The 6,951-nt window shown below is 35.6% G+C and overlaps 1 pseudogene; it reads left to right on the forward strand.

The window, feature by feature from the left end:
• The first annotated feature begins 2,820 nt into the window (after nt 1-2,820).
• Nucleotides 2,821-4,079, forward strand: LOC126601165 (bidirectional sugar transporter SWEET2a-like; annotated as a pseudogene).
• Nucleotides 4,080-6,951: the final 2,872 nt, after the last annotated feature.

Consider the following 6,951-nt stretch of genomic DNA (forward strand, 5'->3'; position numbering starts at 1 on the left):
AACAAGTGTGGGGGAAGTGTTTTTCATAAGGAATTATGTGCCATAGGCACGGGTAAAAAGAAAGAAAAAAGAAAAGAAAAATGTGAAAAGAATGCGAAAAGAGTTGAAAAGAAGTGAAAAAGAGTTCTAAAGTGTTGTTTGATGAAGAAGGGGTCCAAAACAATGAATTCGACCCTAAGGAGTTGTTTAAATCTTCCCCTTGTGTTTTAAAGCTAATTTCTGCAATCTAAGTAAATTCTAAGTCTCAATTTCATTACTTTGCTTACTATCACTTTAAGAACGTTTGTTTTCCTTATCCTTTCTTTGTTAGCCAATACCCCAAGCCCCGTTACAACCCTTGACTTCTATCTTGAGTGTTATGTGTTTCAATTTGTGGAGATTGAACTTGGTATGAGCATATGGTCACTGGTTCTCGCATCTAAGTAGTAGCATTCCATTCATGAGATCATATCTCAACATGCTTATTAACTCTAGAAATTGTGTTCTTTGTGAGCATTCGTTTTTATATCTACATCAATTCTCTCACATATAACTAGTATAGGGTGTGTAGTTAGAAAATCTGAGTGAAAATAGAGTGCGTATCTTGTAAGGATTGAGGGAATTCTCTAAGGCATGTTACTACATTCAAAACATTGTTTTAATTGGTTAATTGTGAATTAGTAAGTAGTGACTATGATTAAGTATGTGCTTAAGTGTTAAATTGACTCAATTCTGTGGGAATGATAATCTTTAACATGTCATGTGCATTGGAAATCCCTAAGGCAAACGTTGGAAGGTTTAGGTTGTTTTTGTTTGTTTGGTTTGGTTTTGTTTTTCTTTTGTTTCTTTGTTTTGCTCGAGGACTAGCAAAAGCTAAGTGTGGGGGAATTTGATAGGAGCATTTATATGCGACTTAGTTAACTAGTTTTCTTGCATTTACGTTATTAGTTCTTAGTTATTTTAGTACTTTAAGCCATTTTCGTGTGTTTGTAGGTCCAAAGGGCTAAGGTAGCAAGAAAGTGCATTTTGGTGCATTTTGGAGCAGTTTTGAGCTTGGAATGGATTACATATGATATGAGCAAGATGGATGGACGAATTTGAAGACAAAAGAGGCTAAGAACATGCTAAAAATCTGGTGAAACAAATACAAGTTGCAAGAAGGGATAAATTTCTAAAAGGATTGGCCAAAACTTCACTCAAAACACATCAATGCCGTGACTTTTACTTCCACCTCCACCAGAAATTTGAGTAATGATGCAATGCTTAAATCACCATGACATGTGAGTGGATGATGCAATGCTTAGCTAACCATGACATGTGAGTGGTGCAATGCTTAGCTAACCATGACATGTGAGTGGATGACTCAAAACCTACCCCAACAACAATTCCCACTCTTGCCGTGACTTACCTACCCATTCCACCAGAAATTTGTGCTTAAACAAGTCCATCATCTCCCTATAAATACCATGCAGCAACCTCATTGAATTCATCCAGAAATTAACCATTCTCCAAGCCTTTCCTTGCCTCTCCTACATATCTAAACCCCTTCCCATCCATTCCTCCAAATAACCAACCCTTCAACATCATTCCAACCTTGTTGTGGCGGCAAGGAGAAGGAGAAAAGTCCTTGGACGCGCTTGCTATCCAACATGGATCGTTGGAACGTTTAGGTGCTTTCTTCCCTTTGTTTTTCAATGGTTAAATTTGTTTATCTTTGTTTTGTAATAATGAGGAACTAAACCCCCCTTGGCTAGGGGGGGATTCAAAACCATGTTTATGCTTGCTATATGATTTGATTACTTCCAATTGCGTTTCTTGAATTGTGAATTCAATTTACTTATCCGTTCGTATAAAAACTAATTTGTGTATGTTGGTTGAGAGTGCACGCTTAATTTTCATGCATGAATTTGACGCTAGAATATAAGGGAGTTTCACCTAATCGTTATGAACTTATATTCACAAGTAGTGAAGGTTGCTAGTCACAATCACGTTAAGTAAATTCTTGGCATAAGTTTCATGCAAATCATAGTAACGAGTGCCTCGTCAATGCTTATGTTTTTCATAGAACTTAATGATTCTTGCTTGTATCTCTATTATGCAATTCATGTAGGGAACTTGTAGGGAATGTTTTGGGTTGTCGTATGCAATCATCCAATCTAATAACTTGTTGAAAAACTAAGAGTTAATTAGTGCAATTCACGGTTAATTTGGGGCGTTGAGTATTCATAACTTATCGAAGAGCAATTGGAAATCATTTTGTATGCAAGCAAGACATGTGTGGAGAAGAACCCCTTAGCTAGCCTTCCATTATCCATTCAACCCAAATTTGTTTAAAATCTATTTAAGTTTTTAGTTTATTCGTTTTTACTTTCAACTTCACCAAACTCAAATCCCCCTTTTACTTTCTTGTTTTAAAATCTTTTGTTTACATTTTTAACTTTGTTTCTTTTTGTTTTTGAGTCAGTTTAGAGGTTTTAGCAAGCCCTCCTAATCCCCGGTTTAGAACGATCCCTACTTACATACTTTGCTACAATTGTCAAAAAGAGGGTTTAATTTGTGTGTCAAGTAATTCTCGCATCAACTAATGGGGTTTTGTTAAAATTTTGTATTTCTTAATGAGTGATGCAAAGTGGTTGTGCTTCATGTTGTAGCAACCTCGGGTGGTAATTGACTTGATCTTTGATAGTTTAGATATATTGTCTTTGATGTTTAAATTTTTAGGGTTCAATATTTAAGAGCCATTTATGAAATTTTTAGTTCCTGAACTGAATTAATATTCAATATTTTACACTTCCCTACTGATTGTTGAATCTTTGATGTTCTAATTCTAGGTGAACATTTAACGGATTTATCAGGAACAAGTCAACAAAATAATTTTCTTGAATGCCTTACATATATGGACTTTTGAATTGCTTGATATGTTGCTGGTATAGAATGCCTATAGTGAAGAGTGGCATTATACTGGGACTACAGTCAATTCAGTTGGACTGCTTTCCAGGTAGCCTACTTGAGCATTTTCATTTCTTACATTGAAAGAGCTCTTAAAGTAATATACCTGCATCTCTTCTTATTAAGGTACCTTTTACAACTCTGCATTACTGACTATTTGTTATTCTTTAAAATGTTTATTGCAGATTAGGATGTTGACATGGTTAATTAATAGCAGTTTTTGTTCTATTTGTGTTTATTGTCTTTGTCAGCTTAAGTTTTTGGACTACGATGGGAGGCAATTAGTCGTTGGATACTTGAGTACTGCTTCACTAATTTTCATGTATGTTTGCCATTGATTGTCATCATAACTTCGTGTCAAATGATCCTCATTCAGATTGTTCTTAGATGGTTGAATTTGTTCTCACTCATGGCCTTTTTTTTAATAATTTGGTGATCAAAACAAAAAGCGTTGAGTTCATGCCATTTAATCTTTTTTTTTGCAAATTTCTTAGTGAGTTTCTCATTCACTGCACATGGAGTGTTCAAGGTGAACCCTTTTCTCTATGTAAGTACTATATATCATTCAATCTAGAATTTTAGCAGCTATATAATCTCGATCATCATAGCACCTATTTGTCATTCTCATTTATTGGTCCAAATTGCATCTTAAAACGTGGTTGAATGTCCTTCACATCAAGCACCAATCAACCATATCACACTTGCATTGCATAATCATTAAGTTCATTTCTTCAATATTTTGGATGTAGATGCCAAATGCAATTGAGTAACAATTTTAGCCTTTGTACAGTTGGTTCTATTCTTCTACTACAAAAATTCATCTGAAGAAGACGCGAAAGAAGAACCATTGATAGCTGCACATCAGTATTGCAAAGATTTGATTCAAATTGGTGGATTTAGGTAAGAAACTAAGAAACCCTAACATTTGTTTCGGTTTTAAGAGCTGAAATGGACATGCATGTGTTTCTTTTTGTGAGATATAAGGGATTGAGGAATTTTGAGAGTGGTTGCTAGCTAAGGAAATAGAGAAGGGATAATTCTTTTTGTTTTGGGATCCAGAGTTTACTGTAAAGTTGAATTCTCATGATTTTGTTGTTGTCCTAATATCTTTTGTTCATGTATTTGAATGCATTTTTTTTTATTTCTACCAATTTATCTGAACCCCAATTCAATTTGCTGGAATTCATTAGAGAGTATTGGGTCTAATCATTTCCCTTTAATTTTTCAAGAAGTTTATTTATTTCTATAGGAGAGTTGCAGGTGTCCATGTCAAATTCACAAGGAAAAAGAACCATTTTTCTGGATATATTGAAACATGTAAGAAATTGTTCTCTACTAACATATTAGGGTTTAATTTCTCTACTAACATGTAAGAAATTATGTTACATGTTTAGTTTCTTTTAGTTTTACTATATAGATGGATGTTTATGTATTAGTATTCAATTCATTCCCATTCTCTTATGGTGTTTACTACACTATTGCTGCACAATCTCCAATGATTCCATTGTTGGGCAAAAATTTGAGATTAAATTTAACTCAAAATAAAAAACTAGATCACTACACAAACTATTATGTTGTTTGCATATTTATTTGTTTTGTAACTTAGTTGATTTAGGTTTGTGTAGTTTTTTTTTTCATCTTGGAGCCACTAGCTTGTAGGGTTTCGAGTGTTAAAAAGTGAATATCTATTTCAATTTCTTATTTTCTGCCTCAAATGTTATAAATCTGAATTAGCCTAATAATCTTAACATACATCTGAAACTTCTCCGTGTTGCCACTCTTAAAATCATTATGTAAACTCTCAGCTCAAGTAACTACTCACTTTTCATATGCTTTTCATTTCTTGATACATAAAACAATTTACATAATTTTAACCATTAGATCACATGACTTGGCATTTACAGTTATATGATTTCTAATTATTTGTATAAATTTCTTTTCATCCTCAGCAAGACAATCTCATGGCATAGTTTAGCAAATATTCACTATATCATGACAAATTGTTTCTTTGTACACATTTATTAATTAAAATTTATATACTGCAATGTTAGAAATATAATTATCCATCTAATGGCGGGCATTACTATCTAGTACTCCACTAAATTTCAAAACTCAAGAGGACATATGCTGTAGTACGATTGATCCATATCATTGTAAATAAAATTAGGTCTTGAATGATTAGACCCAAGTCCGAATTGAGTATAACAACATCAGTTTAATTGGGTTGGTATTTAAAGTTTGGGTCCTGATTTGAAAATGGGCTTACATTCATTAAAATACGCAAAGGTCTTTTGCTTTTTTACAAACGATTAAATAACTACATCAAATTCATCTAAACTAAAAAAAAATGGTGGTTTGAACTTGACTTTGAATAGTGCATCACACTAATCGTACCAACTTGACCTAATAGAAATCTGCCAAAGACACTTCATTTGGGATGATGTTGTTTAGAGCACTCCAACCCATCATTTTTGTCATGGCAAGGTGACAAAACCACTCCGAACACCCTCTACCCATTATTCTGAGGCTTGGCAACTCGCAGCCATGGCAGAATAAAGTCACCCATGAGAACATTCTACACGGAGCCCGATAGAAAGCGGGAAATGCATCAGGTTTTGCCACGTGGCACTTTTCTGGCTTTCTGATTTGAATTTGTTACGTGATAATTTCTTGGCATTCTGATTTAACGGTAACTTCAATTCGAAGATCTTTATTTTTTGGTAAATGAAAAATCTATTAAAATTTAAAAAACGTATTTTAACTAAAAAAAAAAAGTTTTCATTTACTCACCGAATATAAAATGTGGACACATAGCGCAACTATAGCAACTCCCCCAACCCTCTTTTGGGAGCCAAATCCACCAAAATGGTTAAAACTGCTCTTAGGGTAACTGACATTCCAACTTTGTAACCCTTTGGGAAATCCTTTGATACAGAAAGGAACATAAGACAGGGACTTGGGTGAAATTTTGATCCACACATATAATATGATATGTTTTTGTTGATCTTAAAAACTACCAAGCCTACGTGGCACACATGCCGAGTAATCTACAAGCTAACAACGTCCTTCGGTTCAATGCGGGGCGTGCCAACTCATCGGCCGAGCTTGGCCGAGGAGTAAAATTTGTTGATGTTGCGTTGGGTGCACGGCTAACTTCTGCGTCTCGCGATTGCGACCGAGGAAGGAACACGTCTTGGCCTCTTGGGTTCTCGAACCTGAAGACAAGGCTACTATTCTTACGAAGTTCACAAATCGTTGTCGTCGTCAAATTTGGTCACAGTGATGGTATTCGTCAGAGTAAACTCACGCCGAATAGACACCAAGGTGTAAGGGCACAAATACTCAAAGCGGATATATGTCTTAACAATAAATGTGGTTCGGCTGTCGGAATGCTGAACTCTAAATCCCACTTGAGAGTATCCAATCATAAACCAACTTGGCATGCAATGTGCCGAGCCTAATAAACTGTAACACCTCACTTCGCCGAGAAGGCTAATGAGATGACCTCAACCAATCAGGATTCGGAAATCCTTCTCGACCGAGACTTGGATAGATAACCAGTCACCCTCGACGCAGTGCTATGCCGACTTAAGATATTGCGAGACTGGCTGGTTCTACGGTGACAGTGTTATCTATGCCGACTGAAGATATCACCGGTTGCCTTCATAGTGCAGTTTATCCAAACTGAAAGTGTGTTGGCGAAAAAAGAAAAGGAAAAAGTCTCAAGGTTGTTGAGAGAATTTGCGCAGGGCAGTTGTGTGTTCAATTGGAGGGGCTTGAACCATGCACAACCTCTTCTATTTATAGCACCAGGCACTTTCTAGACCGAGTTAAAACCCTACTCGGATTAGGATTTCTTCTTCTCATCAAACACCATCTCAACCAGTCCTATTTTCACTATGACTTTGAACCTAGTCCTTTATCAAACCGGATTCACTTCTTATCCATATCTTTTCGAGACTCCTTATTGCGCCAGGATTCAATTACTCGTCTCGCAGCATGACTTGTCCGACCTATATTAGG

Source organism: Malus sylvestris, chromosome 15, assembly GCF_916048215.2.
Source record: "Malus sylvestris chromosome 15, drMalSylv7.2, whole genome shotgun sequence".
Taxonomy (NCBI): Eukaryota; Viridiplantae; Streptophyta; class Magnoliopsida; order Rosales; family Rosaceae; genus Malus; species Malus sylvestris.